Consider the following 19,993-nt stretch of genomic DNA (forward strand, 5'->3'; position numbering starts at 1 on the left):
ACTAACCCTAATCCTAGCCCTAACCCCTATCCTAAAACTAACCCTCACCCTAACCCTAAACCTAGCCCTAACTTTAACTCTAACCCCTAACCCTAACCCTAACTCACACCCTAACCCCTAACCCTAACTGCAAACCTAGCCCAACCCTAAATCTAACCATAACCCAAACCCCAATTCCTAACCTCCTGCACTAATCCCTAAAATCTTAACCCTAACCCTAACACTAACTCCTGTCCGTAACCCAAACCCCCATCCTAACTCCTAAACACTGACCCTTATCCTTATCCCTCACCCTAACCTCTAATCCGTAACCATAAGCATAATCACTAACCCCTAACATCTAACCTAAGCCTAACCACCAACTGACTCCCCTCCCCTGATCCTATCATTCATTCTACCCATTCACTTACCCTGTGGTTCTGAGTAGTCCCTTCTGAGGTGGACGTGGCCCACAACGGCGCCTCCAGAGTCCTCTAGGGGGTCCTGAGGAAGCTGGACTCCTGTGAGTGCGAACATGGCCCCACGTGTTCCAGAGTCATAGTCAGCGGGTCCTGAGTACGCCAGGTCTCCTGTCACTGTGGAGTATGCCTCACATCCTCTGGAAGCCTCACAGCAGGTTTTCAGGAGGCCGGGGGCTCCCGTCAGCCTGGACATGGCCCCACATCCCCTGAAAACTCACCGCGCATCCTGAGGAGGCTGTGGGTTCCTTTCAGCCTTGATGGAGCCCCATGTGTCCCAAAGCCAAAGTGCAGGTCCTGAGGAGGACGGGGGTCCTCTCAGTCTTGACGTGGCCCCACATTTTCCTCAGCCTCACCATAAGACCTGAGGAGGCTGGGGGCTCCTGTCAGCATGGACGTGGCCGCAAATCATCCCAATCCTTCACAGTGCATCCTGAGGAGGCCGGAGAAACCTGTCAGTGTGGATTCGGCATCCACATCTTTCTTAGGCCTCACCACAGGCTCTGACAAGGCTGGGGTCTTTTGTCCGCATGGACACATCCCCATATTTCCCAAAGTCTACACCGGGGGTCCTGAGGAAGTCAGCGTCCTGTTGTGTCCATGTGGCCCCAAGTCCTTCCGAAGCGTCACCGAGGGTTCTGAGGAGGCTGGGGCTCCTGTAACCATGAATGCGGCCCCCAGCTTCCAGATGTCTCAACTTATGTCCTGAGGGGCCCAGGAGCTCCTGCCAGAGTGGACGCGGTGCCACATTTTCCTGAAGCCTCCCCGCAAGTCCTGAGGTTGCTCAGGGGCTCCTGTCCGCGTGGATGTGGGCCAATATCTTCCTGAACCCTCCCTGCATGTCCTGAGGCTGCTCAGGGGCTCCTGTCAGCATGGATGTGGGCCCACAATTCCTGAAGCCTCCCGGCGGTCCTGAAGAGGTTCAGGGTTCCTGTCAGTGAGGATGTCAGCCCACATCTTCCTGAAGTTCCCCGCGGGTCCTGAGGCGCCCAGGGACTCCTGACAGGGTGGATGCGGGCCCACATTTTCCTAAAGCCTCACCTTGGGTCCTGAGGAGACCGGGGTTCCTGACAGCGTGAACACAGCCCAATTTCTCCCTGAAGACTCCCTGCGGGTCCTGAGGAGGCTGCAGCTCATCAGCATAGATGCGTCCCCACCTCCTCCTCAGGCCTCCCCAGCACAGGCTGGCTCCTGTTAGTGCAGGCAGAGGAGGTCTACTGCACATGCGCGCCCCATGGGCGGGTTCTGGTCTCGGGCGCCCCATGCGGGATGCTCAGGTGCTGCAGGAGGCTGTGTAGGAGGCAGCGGGTGCTTCATGGGCCGCACCTGCCTCTTTCAGTCTCCAGCTAGGGCCTGTTAGCTTCGGAAACATCTCACTGAAAAGGAGCCCAACACCCGGCTTCCCCAGAAATACTTAAGGACAAGGAATTTGAGCCCACAGCACGCGAATAAAATGTGGAACAGACTTTTACCACGTCCTGCAAAACTCCTCAATCCTCTTCCACTGTGTGCAGGACAGCGGGTTGGTGCAGCTGCAATGGAAACAGTGTGGAGGCCCCTCAGGAAGTTACAACTAGAGCCGCCCTGCGACCAGCAGGTGAACGGCCTGGAGCTCACTCCGAAGATACAGATGCAGTGAGACTCGGGACACCTGCACCCCAATGTCCACAGCAGCCGGGTCCACAGTAGCCACACTGTGGGAGGAGACTCGGTGCCCTGTGACAGATGATGGATAAAGAGGATGGGAGATAGATGATGGTCATAGAGAGAGGAATGGTACTCAGTTATCAAAGAGAAGGAAATCTTGCCATTTGCAATGATGTGGATAGAATTAAAGGGATCATATTAAGTGAAGTAAGTCAGTCGGAAAGAGAATGACCGTGTGGTGTCACTCATAGATGGAATTATAGAAGCAAAGCAGATGAACTACTGTGAAGGGAAGGAAAAACAAATAAGATGAAAACAGATGCAGGAAATACAGACTCTTAACGATAAGGAATGAACTGAGAGTCTCTGGAGGGGGGAGGATAACAGGGGACCGGCATGAAGAAGGGCACGTGATATCACGGGCACTGCTGTTATCTCTAACTGGTGAATCCCTGAATTCTTCCTCTGAAAGTATAATACACTATACATTAATTAATTGGGTTTAAATTAAATTAAAAAAATCAGTTGTATCAGAGCACATTTCCTTCTGGACTCTCTGTTTTGCTCATTCAGCTTATGCCGGGACCACCGCACGTGGGTCTGGTTTGTCTTAGTAGGCTCCACGCCTCGTCCATGGCCCAGCCCAGGGCTAGAACTCAAGACCCCTGAGATCAGGACCAGAGGTGAGGTCAGGAGTCGGATGATTAACCGATGGAGCCAGCCAGGGGCCTGGAACCACACTGCTTTATCCTGTGTCTCTGTGATATCATTTGAAATAGGAAAGTGCTGCGTCCCACTCTGTCATGCTTCTCCAGTATTGATTCGCTGTTCGGGGTCATTTGTTGGGGGGGATGGATGTTTTAGTTTTTTTTTTTTCCTATTTCTAAGATCTACCACCATGATTTTGATAGGAATGACATTGAAACTGAGGGTAGCTTCAGGAACTGCGGACATTTTCACAAGATGAGGCTCCCACCCCACAAGCCCAGGACGGCCTCCCAGAGCCTGGTATGGCTCAGTGCACAAGTCTTGTGCTCCTTTGGTTCAGTCTCATTATTTCTTCTCCTTGATGCTCCTGAGAAGGCCTTCACGTCCTTCTTTTCCTTCCTGAGTGCTCATTGTCAGGACACAGCAAGGCTACTCTGCTTTGTAGGGTCGTTTGTGTCCCGTGACTTTACTGAACTCACTCCTAAGTTCTTTTTTTTTAAGTTTTTATTTATTTATGATAAGCACACAGTGAGAGAGAGGCAGAGACACAGGCAGAGGGAGAAGCAGGCTCCATGCACCGGGAGCCCGACGTGGGATTCGATCCCGGATCTCCAGGATTGCGCCCTGGGCCAAAGGCAGGTGCTAAACCACTGCGCCACCCAGGGATCCGTCACTCCTACGTTCTAACAAGTTTTGGTGGAGGCTCTTGGGTTTCCTCTTTCAAGTACCGCATCTTCAGCATATAGGGACAGTTTGACGTCTCCCTTCCAGGTGTGGAACCTTTGCTGTTTACAGCTTAATGTCCTAGAAAGCCCCACAATAGAATCAAAACTGAGCCCAGGCCAAGGGCAGGAAGCCCCTATTAGAATGAGAACAGGGCTCAATGCCCTTGAAGGCCCCATATCAAAATGTAAACAGAACTTGAGGAGTTGCTCCAGCCCTTCTGGAGGTCCCCAAGACCACCCTTAAAACTAAGCTAAAACCCTCCTCGGGGTCCAAGTCCTTGCTCCGCTGTTTCGGGTATACTTGGACAAAAGATCGAGCATGTAAATAATCTCTCATGTGTTTGTATCGGAATCGGCTTCTTGGTGGTTTCTCAGATTCGCAATCTTGGGCCCACAGTCTGAGATAAAAAAACAAAACCAAAAGGAGCTCGGACACGGGCAGAGTGAAAGCAGGGTTCTGAGAGAATCAGCAGAGACTCGGGGGCTTGGGTGATCTTCTGTGGAGGGCCTGCAGACTGGGGGACGGAATGCTCAGCCCCAGAGCCAGAGGACCCAGTGTCCCCACTCGCATCCCGCCCATCAGCGCGGAGTCTCAGGGAGCAGCACGGCACTGCCCACTGGAGGCCAGAAGTGCTGACGCCCACCACGCCTCTGACCCCACATGTCCATCCCCCAGGCATATGTGCACCTGACAATCAGAGCCATGGCCAATCCCCAGACCCAACACAGACCACTCACTGCCACCATTGTGTCAGACCACAGAGGCTGCAGTGATTCAGCTCTGCCTGGAAAGTAGGGTCTAGATTCCTTTGTACTTTGTGCTTTATTTTCATTTATTTTCTTTGATCCTTTTATATTAATTGCCTTATTTTAATTTTTATGTATGTACCTTATATATTTCTTTTTTTAGTTTCATGGTATTTTAATTGTGTTTCTTATTTTGGGATTTATAATCTTTTAACAACCAGGCTAAAATAATCTGGTGGGTTTTTTTGGGGAGGGCAGTTGTTATTGTTTTTCTTGGTATTTCTTTTTCTTCATGAGGTAGTACTCACAGCCAGGAAGTCCATCAATACAAATATATGATGTCTAACTACAATTTAAAACAATGATTATAAAGATAGCAGCTGGGCTGGAAAAAGAGCACAACAGAAAAGTAGAGAATCCCTTACTGTAGAAATAAAAGAAGTAAAATCTAGTCAGGCCATCGTTAAAAATGCTATAACTGAGATGCAGTCTCAAGTGGAAGCCTTAAAACAAGGAAGGTTATGGACCACAAAGGAAGACTTCGGAACTCAGCCACTTACTAAAACAATAAGATTCATATCATGGGAGACTCAGAAGATGAAGAGAGAGAAAAGGTGGGCCTTGCTCAGCCATTAGAAATGACAAATACCCACCATTTCCTTCAATGTGGATGGAACTGGAGGGTATTATCCTGAGTGAAGTAAGTCAATCAGAGAACGACAAATATTGTATGTTCTCATTCACTTGGGGAATATAGATAATAGTGAAAGGGAATATTAGGGAAGGGAGAAGAAATGTGTGGGAAATATCAGAAAGGGAGACAGAACATAAAGACTCCTAACTCTGGGAAACGAACTAGGGGTGATGTAAGGTGAGGAGGGCGGAGTTGGGGGTGAATGTGTGACGGGCACTGAGGGGGGCACTTGATGCGATGAGCACTGGGTGTTATTCTGTATGTTGGCAAATTGAACACCAATAAAAATTAAATTTATTATTAAGAATAGAAAGAAAGAAAGAAAGAAAGAAAGAAAGAAAGAAAGAAAGAAAGAAAGAAAGAGTGGCACCTGGGTGTGCTAGTCTGTAAAGCTTCTGCCTTAGGGTCAGATCATGATCCAGGTCCCAAGGAAGGCTCCCTGTTCAGCAGGGATCCTGCTTCTCCCTCTTCCTCTGCCCCTCTAGCACATGTTTTTCACTCCTCTCTCTCTCAAATAAATAAATAGCATCTTTGATAAAGAAACAAACAAACAAACCCAGAGGGATGAGAAATCTCCCATGTAGAAGATTTTCAAACAATTTGTGCAGACATTCCACACTCAAGTTCATGAGCATAGCTTCCCACTCTTATGTGTGGAATACACATAGTAACTTCCTTCTACAAAATATATTATGAAAAACTTAATAATGATAATATAATAATAATAATAATATTAATAACAATAAAGAATCACTTTACTACGGAGAAACCTGACTAACACTACCTCAGCAAGATGATCAAATCGATACCAAGACTGATAAATCGTGTTGATAGTATCTATCCTTTACATGATATAATAAAAATGACAGTATATCTCTGTATATAATCCGCCAAAACAGTTCAATCATGAGATAAACAACAGACATGTCCCAACTGAGGGAAATTTTACAAACTAATCTACTTCTCAAAGTTTTCCAGTTCACCAAAAGCAAGGAAAGGTTGAAAGACTCTCACAATCCAGAGGAGCCTAAGAAAACATGAGGACAAATGGAGTGTGATATAAGGGATGGTGACTTAGCAAAAACTAAGGAAATCTGAATAAAGTATGGTCTTTGGTTATTGCAAATATTTTAATATTGATTCATTAGCTAATATTTGTACCGTACTGATATAAGATATCAATAATTGGAGAAATTGAGTGCAAGTGCATGAGAATTCTCTGTGCTATCTTCTCAATTTCCCTATGAAGCTTTGTTTTCTTTCTAAGAAATAAGATTTAATTTGAGAATTGACTTAAATGAATCAGGCTCCAGTGTGAAGACATTTTAAGAATCATTGAATTAACTTTTGCCTTATTCTTAAAGATTTCCTTCGATGGGAACATAGTAAGAATTTTATATCAGAAGGAAAGAAAAACACTTATGAACACGTATAATGCCTCTTCAACCTGAAAAGCAGGAAAGGATAATAAAGAGCAAAAATCAGATAAAAATACTTCTAGTATAATAGACACCATAGGGATCCCTGGGTGGCGCAGTGGTTTGGCACCTCCCTTTGGCCCAGGGCGCGATCCTGGAGACCCGGGATCGAATCCCACGTCGGGCTCCCGGTGCATGGAGCCTGCTTCTCCCTCTGCCTGTGTCTCTGCCTCATTCTCTCTCTCTCTCTCTGTCTGTGACTATCACAAAAAAATAAAAATTAAAAAAAATACACACCATATTGCAAGTGCATTTAAAATTAGCAATGTATAACATTTATTTCCTTGACATTTGACTTCCAAAGAGTTCATAGTGTTTCAGTGTCAGTTGAAACAGGGGAAGAATCTCAGGGAAGAATCCATCACTTAATAATAGGACCATTGGTACTAATGTCTCTCAATTATTTCCAAATCCATAAAGATTAATTTCCTGATGAATGACTGAGCTGTGAAGAAATAGATGAGAAAGCCTCATCCCTCTGAAATACTTGTGTCAGAATATTTTAACCATAGTACTACGGATAGTAAATTATCCTTATTTACAGGAAATACATCTCAGATTAAAATCTGAGAAATCAGATGGGCAGAGAAAAAATGCTTTAAATCGCTCCTCAAGTTATATTTTTTTAATTTTTTTAAATTTATTTATGATAGTCACAGAGAGAGAGAGAGAGAGAGGCAGAGACACAGGCAGAGGGAGAAGCAGGCTCCATGCACCGGGAGCCTGATATGGGATTCGATCCCGGGTCTCCAGGATCGTGCCCTGGGCCAAAGGCAGGCACCAAACCACTGTGCCACCCAGGGATCCCGCTCCTCAAGTTTTAAAGACAAAGGAGAACTTTTCTATGTACAAAGTCAGTTGTCAAGATAGCCTTAGGGAATAAGATTCTGCAGCATCAAATCCTGCTGCACTGCCGGGACGCCCGTGCCCCAGGTCTTCCTGATCCCAAATCCCTGGGTCTGTCCCCGAACACAGGCTGCCAGGCTGAGGTCATTTGCAATTTCTCTTTTAGGAGCTCCAGGGAGGGGGGCATGAGCTAGATAGGACAGGACAGGATGCGTGGAGGCCGAGAACATTACGGCCATTCTACATTAAGTTCAGTATTAGCACACGTCCTGCAATCCCAGGCCCCTGTGAAGAAGAGCTGAAATTTGCATTACTTCAGTTACTGGAATAAAACAAAAGTTGACAGCTTAATGTCTTAGAAAGCTCCACAATAGAATAAAAACTGAGCCTAAGCCAAGGGCTGGAAGCCCCAATTAGAATGAGAAGAGAGCTCAATGACCTTGAAGGCCCAATAACAAAATGTAAACAGAACTTGAGGAATTGCTCCAGCCCTTCTGGAGGTCCCCGAGACCAGCCCTTAAAACTAAGCTAAAACCCTCCTCAAGGTCCAAGACCCTGCTCCACTGTGTGGGGTATACCTGGACCCTTGCTTGAGTTTGTAAAACAACCCACGTGTGTTTGCATAAGTGTCGGCTCCGTAGTGGTTTCTCGGATTCGCAATCTTGGACAAACACCCGCATGACCCCTCCCCACCTGGACTGACCTCCTGTCCCCTCCCACCCAGGCTGACCCTCAGTCACCTCCCACCCACCACAGCTGGGTACAGGCACTCACACAGTTCCACAGGCATGGTGGGCACTCCCGCCATCTCTGGACTCCCAGGGGATGGAAGGAGGTTTCGGTAGGACACACTCCCATGGTGGCCCCAGAACTCCCTGCCCAGGAGAGCACCTGGTGACAGGTCGGGGTTTGTATCCTTGATGCCACTTCCTCCTCCCAGGTTTTCCCGCAGAAAATGAAAGAGGAGGACCTGGTCTCCTCCAGGGACATCACGCCGGTGGACCTGGACGTCAACAGGACATTCAGCAGTCACATCATATTTTGGGACTACTACGGGGTAGGGTGAGGTTGAGGGGCCAGGGGGGATCAGGACCCAGTGGAGGACTGGGGGATTCTGGGTAGGGAAAACGAAGCTTCTGAGTCGGGGGGCAGAACAGAAGCCAACAACACAACGCTCCATGGTAGGGTGTTGGGAATGACCTCTGTGCACCCACCCCCGGGGCCTCGGACTTGAGGAGGACACTAGGATGGGGTCTCCAGGGCTTGCCATGGGAGCTGAACCCCAAAGGGGAGAGGGACGGTCCTCTGAGTAGCAGGGGATGGGGTGGGGGACGTGGGGGGTAGGAAATGGACCTGGGTGCCAGGCGGCATGGCCACGGCTGGAGCAGGATACACATCGATCCCATGAGGGTCGGACAGGTCAGAGTGACACCAACTCTCGGTGATTTATATATTTCTAAGTTCTATGCATTTAATTTGAGACATTTTGCAATTTGAAAACACACATAGTATGATGAACCCCAGATAATGCCCCCGGTCCAGCCAGGGTCCTGCAATGACCACACCCCGACCAAGGGGCAGGTGTCACAGCAAACCCCAGACTGGAGTTGCCTTTAAGTGTAGACATCTCCTTGTGCATCTTAGAGGAAGGGGATGCCCTGTGTCCGCAGGCCCCCCATGACATCCCCCTCATTCCCCACTCCCACTCCATCCCCCTACATCATCATTCCCCATGGCATCCCACCTACACCATCCCCCTCAAACCCACAGAGCCCCACACAATCCCAACCCACACTGTACCCCAACACCATGTCCCCACACCATCCACCCCCACACCATCAGCCCCCATCAAGGATCCGGTGCAGGTGCCCCCTGTGGGACATGCTCAGCCTCTCCAGGGATCTCTCGATACCCTGCTCCCATCAGAAGCCCAGGGGTCCCATAGAGGACCCAGGGTTTGCAGGGAGGAGCGAAGACAAGGGGCCCCCGACAGGGTGTGTGCAGGTGAGTGGTGCAGAGGATGCACTGTCCCTCCTGGAGGGCGGCACACCCTTCACAGGACACCAGCCCATAACCCAGGGGGATCTGGGCTGGCCTGACCCCAGGCTCTGTGAAGGTGGGGTGATTTCAGACCCCGCCCCAGGCCCAACAAAAAGACTAATGGGATCCAGCCCCCCATGGCCCTCTCTAGCCCTGGATTCTGACCCTACACTGAACGAGCCTTCTCACAGCTGGATGTGGCCTCCTGGGCCCTGGGGGTGCCACGCAGATCCAGATCGCTGACCTAGGGCAGCCCTGGGGATCCCGGGACACCCAAGGCTTGGGAGAGCAGAGGTAGGCCGGTGGACCCTACCCACACCCACACCAGGAGGCAGACTCCTCCAGGTGCTGGGGCCACAGGGACCCCACGACCGGGGTCCACCTGCCCTGCGGGGACCCAGTGCAGGAACCCATGAGCTGCAGGTCAAGGTCAGCTCTGCTGTCCTCACAACCATCTCTCATGCTGAAACCTCAGGACACACGCCCCCACCCGGAGTCCACACATGCTCCCCAGTGGGGGACTCCAGCACTTGCCCGCCCACCCATGTGATTCTTGTCCTCCCCTAAAGGACATAATGGTCTCCCTTCCCAGGGGAAGGCATGCACCCTCGGCTCTGAGCCCATTTGCTGTAGAATGTCAATAAAGTATTGTGGTGTGAAAATACACAGCCAGCCCGTTTCTGTGTCTCCCAGAACTCTGTGTATGGGGCGTGGAGAGACCCCCAGAGAGGAGGAGGGGGCACCACCCAGGCCCCAACAGCCCCTGCATGGGCACTGCAAGGCACAGCTGACGTCCCCACGTGCCTTCCAGGGGCGGCCAGATGCCAGGGTCAGGACCCCACAGACTATACTGAGACTCAGCCTGTGCCCCATGGGCCAGGAGGGCCTGGGACAGAGTGACAGCCAGGGAGCCTCAGGTCACCAGGGTCTGTGAAAAGCGACCTGGAGGGTCTGTGCTCCCTCTGTCCAGGGGGCCGAGGCTGGCCCGGTTCCGGGGCACGTACTCCCCTCCCTGCATCCCCGGGCCAGTGTGCCTGAGGCACTCAATGCCTGTGGGGCGCTCAGAGTGGCCCTGGAAGGTATGTCAGGACAGCAGGCCCTTGTGTAGTGCCCAAGACTGCGAATCTGAGAATTCGCAGACACCGATGCAAACTCCTGAGGGTTTCTCTACAAGCTGTAGCTTGGGTCCAAGTGCACCTGACACAGCGGAGCAGGGACTTGGACCCCGAGACTAAGAGGCATAGCAGCTTTATAGGGACAGTGGACTGTGGGATATGCAGAAATTTGCACAGTCATGTTGGTCCACACACAAGAGGCTGATTGAATTACACCTTACCCTATAGTATCCACTTGAGCTGGCCTATTACTTTGGTCAGAATTGGCTCAGAGTTTTGGGGCGCACAAAGCAGGGTTACATTGTTATGAGACGATTTCCAATAGGGTTTGCCCAGCAGTTTGACTCGGGTGGGGCAGCGCCTTAAGCCATAAGCAGGTCATGTGGGGGTCATAGGGGAGGTGGCGGGTGTAGCACAAAATGGAATCAGTCCTGCACTGCTTGTCCTGGGGTAGGGGATTTTTATTCAATTTCCTGTGTCCCAACTTGCAGCTCACCCACCTGGGCAATGCTCACCAGGTGGACTCAACGTGCACACCTTGTGGTGCTGGATCTCTCACACCAGCATGTGGAGGGCACCCTCCTTGCCCTAGTGAGTAGGGGCTGGGTGAACATGGGGCTCGGCCTGAAAGCCAGGCAGCACAGGGGACCAAAGAAACCCAGCTCCGTTCCCACCCCGACCTCCACACACAGGCCACCCTAGTGCTCCCCGCCATGGGTACCCGATTCCTCAGGAGCTCCCGCCAGGGTTTCCCTGAGGTCTGACTCCCTTCTGGAGAGGCATCGGCGAGAATAGAAGCAGCCGGCCCTCGGCGAGACACACTGTCGGACATGGTAATTTGGCCGAGCCAGTCCTTCCATCTCAGCTGAACCTCTAGCTGAAATTCACTGCAGGAGCGAGCCCCGGGTCAGCCAGGAGAGCCCAGCTAGCCACCCAGCGCCAGCACCAGAAATGATGTTGTACCAACCATTTCGGTGTTTGGGTTACGCAGCCAGAGGATCCGATAGCTACACGTGATAGATTCATGTGATAGACACACACACACCCCACAACAAACAAAAGTCAGAATCACCCCAATGCTGTCAAACAGCAGCTGGATGGTTACATACATGACACCGTGGTCCCCAATAGGATACATGGAAGATGCTATAAACCAAGACTGCAGAGTTGCTGGAGGCACGCAGATGTGCCTGCTGGGTTCCAAAAAGGAGCGCAGAGGGGCAGGAAGCATCCTACAGAGGGGGTCCCCTTAGGAAAGGACACCAGGTCCCAGTGAAGGCTAAGGATAGTGAAATCTGTCCTCCTCCCTTTCAGCTTCTGGTTTTCCTCCTAAATGCCATTTTCCTCAGTCATACGAGCAAAAATTTATTTTATGTTTTTAACTTTCTTTTTATTGGATCCAATTTGTATGAATTATTTCTTCAGGAAGTGTGTCATTCAGGAGAGAAGTAGAGAGAAAGATTTTCCCTGACAGGCAAAGTATAAAGGAGTTCATGACCGCTAAACCAGTCCAGTAAGGAATTTTAAGAGGGACTCTTCTAGTGGGGGAAAAAAAGATACCAAAAGCAACAAAGACTAGAATGGACCAGAGAACGTCACCAGAAACACCAACTCTACCACTAACAACAAAGGACAAGTTCATATCTTTGAATAAGCACTCTGAATGCTGATACTAAATGCTCCAATTAAAAGATATAGGGTGTCAGAGTGGCTTAAAAAACAGGATCCGGAATGCCTGGGTGGCTCAGGTGTTGAGCCTCTGCCTTTGACTCAGGGTGTGATCCTGGAGTCTGGGATCAAGTCCTATATTGTGCTCCTGGAGGGAGCCTGTTTCTCTCTCTGCCTAATTTTCTGCCTCTCTCTCTCTCTCCTCTCTCTCTCTCATGCTCTCAAAAATAAAATTCTTATTAAAAAATCAAGATCCATCAGTATGCTTCCTACTAGAGGCTCACCTTAGACCTATAGACACCAGCAGTTTGAAAGTCAGGGGATGGAAAATCATCTATCACGCTAATGGTTATGAAAAGAAAGCTGGAGGAACAATACTTATATTAGACAAACTAGATTTGAAACCAAACCCTGGGGGACACCTGGTGGCTCAGTGGTTGAGCATCTGCCTTCGGCTCAGGGTGTGTTCCTGGGATCCTAGGATCGAGTTCCACATTGGCATCCCTTTGGGGAGCCTGTCTCTCACTCTGCTATGTTTCTGCCTCTGCTCCTCTGTGTATCTCTCATGAATAAATAAATGAAATATTTAAATCTCAAAAAGAAAGGACAAATAGTGTAAGAAGAGATGAAGGAGGGCATTATTTCATAATTAAAAAGACTCTCTATCAGGATCAAACAACTAAATATTTATGCTGCCAACATGGGAGTTCCTAAATATGGAACCCAATTACCAATAAACGTACAGAAACTCACTGATAATGATACAATGACAGGGGATTTTAAAACCTACCCAGTAATGGCAATGGACTGATCTTCTATGCAGAAAATCAACAGGGGAACAATAGCCTAGACACACTGGGCCACAGGGACTCAACAGATATAGTCTGAACATTTCTTCCTAAAGCAGAATACACATTCCTTTCAAGTGCACATGGGACATTCTCCAGAACAGATCATATCATGGCCACAAATCAGCCCTCAACAGGTACAACAGGTACAAGAAGGTTGATATCACACCCTGTACCTTTTTGAACCATGACGCTATGAAACTCGAAGTCCACAGTAAGAAAAAATTTGGACAGACCAAAAATACGTGGAGATTATGAACATTCTACTAGAGAATGAATGGAGCAAACAGGAAATTAAAGAGGAAATTTAAAACAAATGAAAATGAAAACATGTTTCTCCAAAACTCTGGGATGTAGAAAAGGCAGTCCAAAGAGGAAAGTACAAAAAAAAACAAAAAACAAAAAAACAAAAACAAAACAAAAAAAAAAAAAACAAAGAGGAAAGTACATAGCAATACAGGCCTACCTCAAGAACCAAGAAGTCTCCAATACACAGCTTAACCCTACACCTAAAGGAGCTGGAAAAGGAATAGCAAACAAATCCTAAAGCCTACAGAAGAAGGGAAAAAATAAAGATGAGAGCAGAAATAAACAATACAGAAATAAAAAACATTAGAATGGAATAACGAAACTAAGAACTATTTCTTCAAAATAATTAATAAAATGTATCAAACCCTATCCAGCCTTAGGAATGAGAAAAGAGAAAAGAACTAAATGAATAAAATCATAGAAGAGAGAAGAGTGATCACAATCAACACCAGAAAAATAAGACAATTATAAGGGAATACTATGAAAGATTATATGCTAACAAACTGGGATACCTGGAAGAAATGGACAAATCCCTAGAAATGTGCAAACGAGCAAAACTGAAATATGAAGAAATAGAAAATATAAACAGACCCATAACTAGCAAAGGAATTGAATCAGCAAGGCACATGGGTGCCTCAGTGGTTGAGGATGTGCTTTGGCTCAGGTCATGATCCCAGGATCCTGGTGGATCAAGTCCCAAATGAGCCTCCCCACATAGAGCCTCATTTTTCCTCTGCCTATATCTCTGCCTCTCTGCATCTCGCATGAATCCATAAATAAAATCTTTAAAAAAGAAAAAAGATAAAAAGATGAGAAAGGACCCAAATAAAATCCCAGATGAGAAAAGAAAAATAACAACCAACACTACAGAAATACAAACGATAATAAGAGAATATGATGAAAAAGTATATGCCAGCAACCTAGAAGCTAGAAGAAATAGATCAATTCCTGGAAATATATAACATAGCAAAAAGGAGAAATGAAGAAATAAGAAACTTGAACAGACAAATAACCAGCAAAGATATTGAATCAGCACTCAAGAATCTCCCAACAGGAGACACTTAGATCAATAGGACAGAATGCAAAGCCGAAACAAGATACAAAACTGTAACTCTATGATCCATTAATGGACAACAAGGCAGGAAGGAATATCCAATGGCACAAAGACAGTCTCTTCAACAAACCCTAACCTGACCCCAGGATAAGAACAAATGGTGTTGGGAAAACCAGGCAGCCACATGCAGAAGAATGAAACTGGACCACTTTCTTACACCATATATATAAAAAATAAATTCAAAATGGATGAAAGACCTAAATGTGAGACCTGAAACCATACAAAGAAGAAAAGATAGGCAGGAACATCTTTGACGTTGGCCATTGGATCTTCTTTCTAGATATGCCTCTGAGTTGAGGGAAACAAAAGCAAAAATACTATTGGGACTTCATCAAATTCAAAGCTTCTGCAAATTGAAAGACACAACCAACGCTAAAAGGCAACATACAAAATGAAACGAGATATTTGTAAACAACACATCCAATAAAGAGTTAGTATGCAAAATACGTAAAGCAAATATAAATCTCAGCATCCTAAACACAAATTATCCAACTGCAGATGGGCAGAAGACATTAATGGACTTTTCTCTGACAAGACATCCAGATGGCCACCAGACACCGAAAGACACTCAGCGTCACCCACCATCAGGGAAATGCAAATCAAAACCACAATAAGATGTCACCTGACAGCCATCAGAATGGCTAAAATTAACAAGAGAGGAAACAGCAGGTGTTGTTGAGGCTTTGGAAAAAGGGTAGCCCCCTTACACTCCTGGTGGGCATGAGAACAGGTGCAGCCACTGTGGAAAACACTGTGGAGGGTCCTCGAGAAGTTAAAAATAGGAGATCCCTGGGTGGCGCACTGGTTTGGCACCTGCCTTTGGCCCATGTCGCGATCCTGGAGACCCGGGATCGAATCCCACATCGGACTCACAGTGCATGGAGCCTGCTTCTCCCTCTGCCTGTGTCTGTGTCTCTCTCTCCGTGACTATCATAAAAAAAAAATAAAAAGAGAAGTTAAAAATAGAGCTACACACACACACAAAAAAAAATAGAGCTACACTACGATTCCAAAATTGCAGAGCTAGGTATTTACCCCAAGGATACAAAAGTCATTTAGTAGATTCCAAGAGGGACACGTAGCCCAGTGTTTGTAGCAGCATTATAAACAACAGCCAAACTGTGGATACAGCACAGATGTCCATTGGCAGATGAATGGGCAGAAAGATGTGGTAAATATACACACTGCGACATCACTCAGGCATCAGAAGGGATGAAATGAAGCCATTTACAATGACGTGGGAGAAGTGGAAAGGACTTATGCTAAATGAACTCAGTCAGTCATAGAAAGACAGATACCAAATACCATACAATTGCATTCACATGTGAATATTAGGAAACTAAAAAAACTGGCAAAGGGTCAGAGTGGGGATGAGAGAAGCAAACAAAAAAACACACTCTTAACCACAGAGAATAAACTAATAAATACCAGAGAAAGGTGGGGCGGATGAGGAATCAGGGGATGGGGATAGTGGAGGGCACCTGTGACCAGTACCAGGCGTTGTATCCAAGGGTTGAATCACTATGTGGTAAACCTGAAACTATATCATACTGTTTGTACAAAGAGGACTTCAAGTAAAACTTTAAAATTATAATTGGTAGTATTGATGAAACATGTACACACTAGAGATAAAATCAGAAAGGCAACTGAAAATCCAAATAAAGAGTATTTAGAGCCACAAAACCCCTCTTTACCTCAGCTCGGGAGAAGACTGCCATGCCTATTATCACCCAAGTAAAAGCCTGGATTTTGATTCTCTGGGGAGGCCACTGACTTGGTGGAGTCAGGCTATCTTTGAACCCAAAACCTAAATAGAGTGCATAAAACTAAACTGCCCAAGATACTAGGAGTCCCAGTGCAAGCACATGCCAAGACCCACACTAACCATACACAGACATAACCCTAACCCTACACTTAATCCTAATGTTAACCTAACCCTTAAACAAGACCTATCACTAGTCGAAAACCAAACACAAACCGCAAGACCGAAACTCATTCACTGAACCTTCCTGCCAACCCTCACCCTAACTCCTAAACATCGGTAGACCTAAACTTAGGTTTCCTTAACCCTGAACCCTACGTTAAATCTAACCTGAACCCGAACCTCTAACCGTACGTTACCTTAAAATAAGGTATTCAAATCCTATTCCTAATCTTAACCTGTACCATAACACTAACCCTCTAATACTAATCCTATCTCATACCCCAAACTGTACCCTAACCCGTACGCTAAAACCAACCGCTAATACACACCCTAACCCTATATCTGACCCTTTTCCAAAACCGTACCCTGACCCTGACCTGACCCTAACCCTAACCCCTAACCAGACCTTAACCCTAACCCTAACCCTAACCCCTATCCTAATCCTAACCCTCGCCCTAACCCTAAACCTAGCCCTAGCTTTAACTCTAACCCTTAACTCAAACCCCTAACTCTAACCCCTAACCATAATTCACACCCTAACCCCTAACCCTCACTGCAAACCTAAGCTCAACCCTAACTCTAACCATAACACTAACCCCAACTCCGAACCTCCTGCCCTAATCCCTAAAGCCTAAACCCTAACCCTAACACCAAATCCTGTCCCTAGCCCTAACCCACATCCTAACTCCTAACCACTGACCCTTACCCTTATCCCTCACCCTAACCTCTAATCCATAACCATAAGCATAATCACTAACACCTAACATCTAACGTAAGGCTAACCACCAATTGCCTCCCCTCCCCTGACCCAACCATTCATTCTACCCATTCACTTACTCTGTGATTCTGAGGAGTCCCTTCTGATATGGACGTGGCCCCCAATGGCACCTCCAGAGTCCTCCAGGGGGTTGAGGAAACCGGGCTCCTGTGAGTGTGCCCATGGCCCCACGTGTTCCTGAGCCATAGTCAGTGGGTCCTGAAGACGCCGGGTCTCCTGTCACTGTGGACTATGCTTCACATCCTCTGGAAGCCTCACAGCAGGTCCTCAGGAGGCCGGGGGCTTCTGTCAGCCTGGACATGGCCCCACGCCACCCAGAACACTCACCGTGGGTCCTGAGGAGGCTGTGGGCTCCTGTCAGCAAAGACCCAGCCTCATATATCCCAAAGCCAAAGTGCAGGTCCTGAGGACAATGGGGGTCTTGTCAGTGTTGAGGTGGACCCACATTTTCCTCAAGCCTCACCATAAGCCCTGAGGAGGCTGGGGGCTCCTGTCAGCATGGACGGGCCCCAAATATTCCCAAAACTTCACAGTGCATCCTGAGGAGGCCAGAGATTCCTGTCAGTGTGGATGCAGCACCCACATCTTTCTTAGGCCTCACCAGAGGCCCTGACAAGGCTGGGCTCTTCTGTCCGCATGGACGCATCCCCATATTTCCCGAAGACTACACCAGGGGTCCTGAGGAATTCAGTGTCCTGTTGTGTGGACGTTACCACACATACTCCCGAATTGTCACCAATGGATCTAGGAGGCCGTGGCTCCTGTCATCCTGAATGCGGCCTCCATCTTCCAGAAGCCTCAATTTATATCCTGAGGGGCCTGGGAGTTCCTGCCAGAGTGGACGCGGTGCCACATCTTCCTGAAGCCTCCCGGCGGGTCCTGAGGCGGCCCAAGGGCTGCTGTCAGCCTGGATGTGGGACCACAATTTCCTGAAGCCTCTACGTGGGTCCTGAGGCAGCCAAGTGCTCCTGTCAGCGTGGACGCGGTGCCACATCTTCCTGAAGCCTCCCCGCAGGTCCTGAGGTGGCCCACGGTCTCCTGTCAGCATGGATGCGGGCCCACAATATCTTGAAGCCTTCCCGCGAGTCCTGAGGCAGCCCAGGGTCTCCTATCAGGGTGTATGCGGGCCCACATCTTCCAGAAGCCTCACTGCGGGTCCTGAGGAGACCCGGGCTCCTGTCAGCGTGAACGCAACCCAATGTCCCCCTTTAGACTCCCTGAGCGACCTGAGGAGGCTGCGGCTCATCAGGGTCGATGCGTCCCTATGTCCTCCTCAGGCCTCCCCAGCACAGGCTGTTAATGCAGGCAGAGGAGGCCTACTGCACATGCAGGTCCCCTGGGTGGGGCCTGGTCTCCGGCGCCCCCATTGGGATGCTAGGCACTGCAGGAAGCTGTGTAGGAGGTGGCTTGCTGGTGCACAGGGCGGCACCTGCCTCCTTCCAGGCTCCAGCTGTGGCCTGTTAGCATCGGAAATGTCTCACTGAAACGGAGCCCAACACCCGGCTTCCCCAGAAATACTTAAGGACAAGGAGTTGGAGCCCACAGACCACAAAATGAAATGTGGACCAGACTTTGAGCAAGTCCTGCAAAACTCACTCAACCCTCTTCCACTGTAGGTGGGAACGCGGGCTGGTGCAGCCACCCTGGAAACAGTGTGGAGGCTCCTCAGGAAGGTACAAATAGAGCCGCCCTGCGACCAGCAGGTGCAGGGACAGGAGCTGACTTCGAAGATACAGATGCAGTGAGACTCAGGACACCTGTACCCCAATGTCCACAACAGTCGTGTCCACAGTAGTCACACTGTGTGAGGAGTCTCGGTGCCCTCAGGCAGATGATGTATAAAGAGGATGGGAGGTAGATGATGGTTATAGAGAGAGGAATGGTACTCAGCTATCAAAGAGAAGGAATCTTGCCATTTGCAATGACGTGGATAGAACTAGAGAAATCATGTTAAGTGAAATAAGTCAGTCGGGAAAGTGAATGACCGTGGGGTGTCATTCATAGGTGGAATTAAAGAAGCAAAGCAGATGAACATTTGTGAAGGGAAGGAAAAACAAATAAGATGAAAACAGATGCAGGAAATACAGACTGTTAATTATAGGGGAAAAATGAGGGTCGCTGGAGGGTAGGGGACAGGTGAGGGGATCACAGGGAACCAGCATGAAGGAGGGCATGTGATGTCATGTGCACTGCTGTTATATCCAACTGGTGAATCCCTGAATTCTTCCTCTGAAAGTATAATACACTATACATTAATTAATTGGGTTTAAATTAAGTTAAAAAATCAGTTGTATCAGAGCACAATTCTTTCTGGACTCTCTGTTCTGCACCTTCAGCTTATGTCAAGAACACCACCCTTGAGTCTGGTTTGTTTAAGTAGACTCCACGCCTCATCCATGGCCCAGCCCAGGGCTAGAACTCAGGACCCCGAGGTCAGGACAGGAGGTGAGGTCAGGTGTCGAATGCTTAACTGACAGAGCCAGCCAGGGGCCCGAGAACAACACTGCTATATCCTGTGTCTCTGTGACATCGTTTGAAATAGGAAAGTGTTATGTCCCACTCTGTCCTGCTTCTCCAATACTGATTTCCTCTCTGGGGTCATTTGTGGGGGCAGATGGATGTAAAGGTTTTTTTTTTTTCCTATTTCTAAGATCTGCCACCATGATTTTGATACGAATGACATTGAAACTGAGGGTGGCTTCAGGAACTGCGACATTTTCCAAGATGAGGCTCCCACCCCACAAGCCCAGGAAGGCCTCCCAGAGCCTGGTATGGCTCAGTGCACAAGTCTTGTGTTCCTTTGGTTCTGTCTCATTATTTATTCTCTGTGATGCTCCTGAGAAGGGAGTCACGTCCTTCATTTCCTTCCTGAGTGCTCATTGCCAGGACACAGC

Source organism: Canis aureus, chromosome 36, assembly GCF_053574225.1.
Source record: "Canis aureus isolate CA01 chromosome 36, VMU_Caureus_v.1.0, whole genome shotgun sequence".
NCBI lineage: Eukaryota > Metazoa > Chordata > Mammalia > Carnivora > Canidae > Canis > Canis aureus.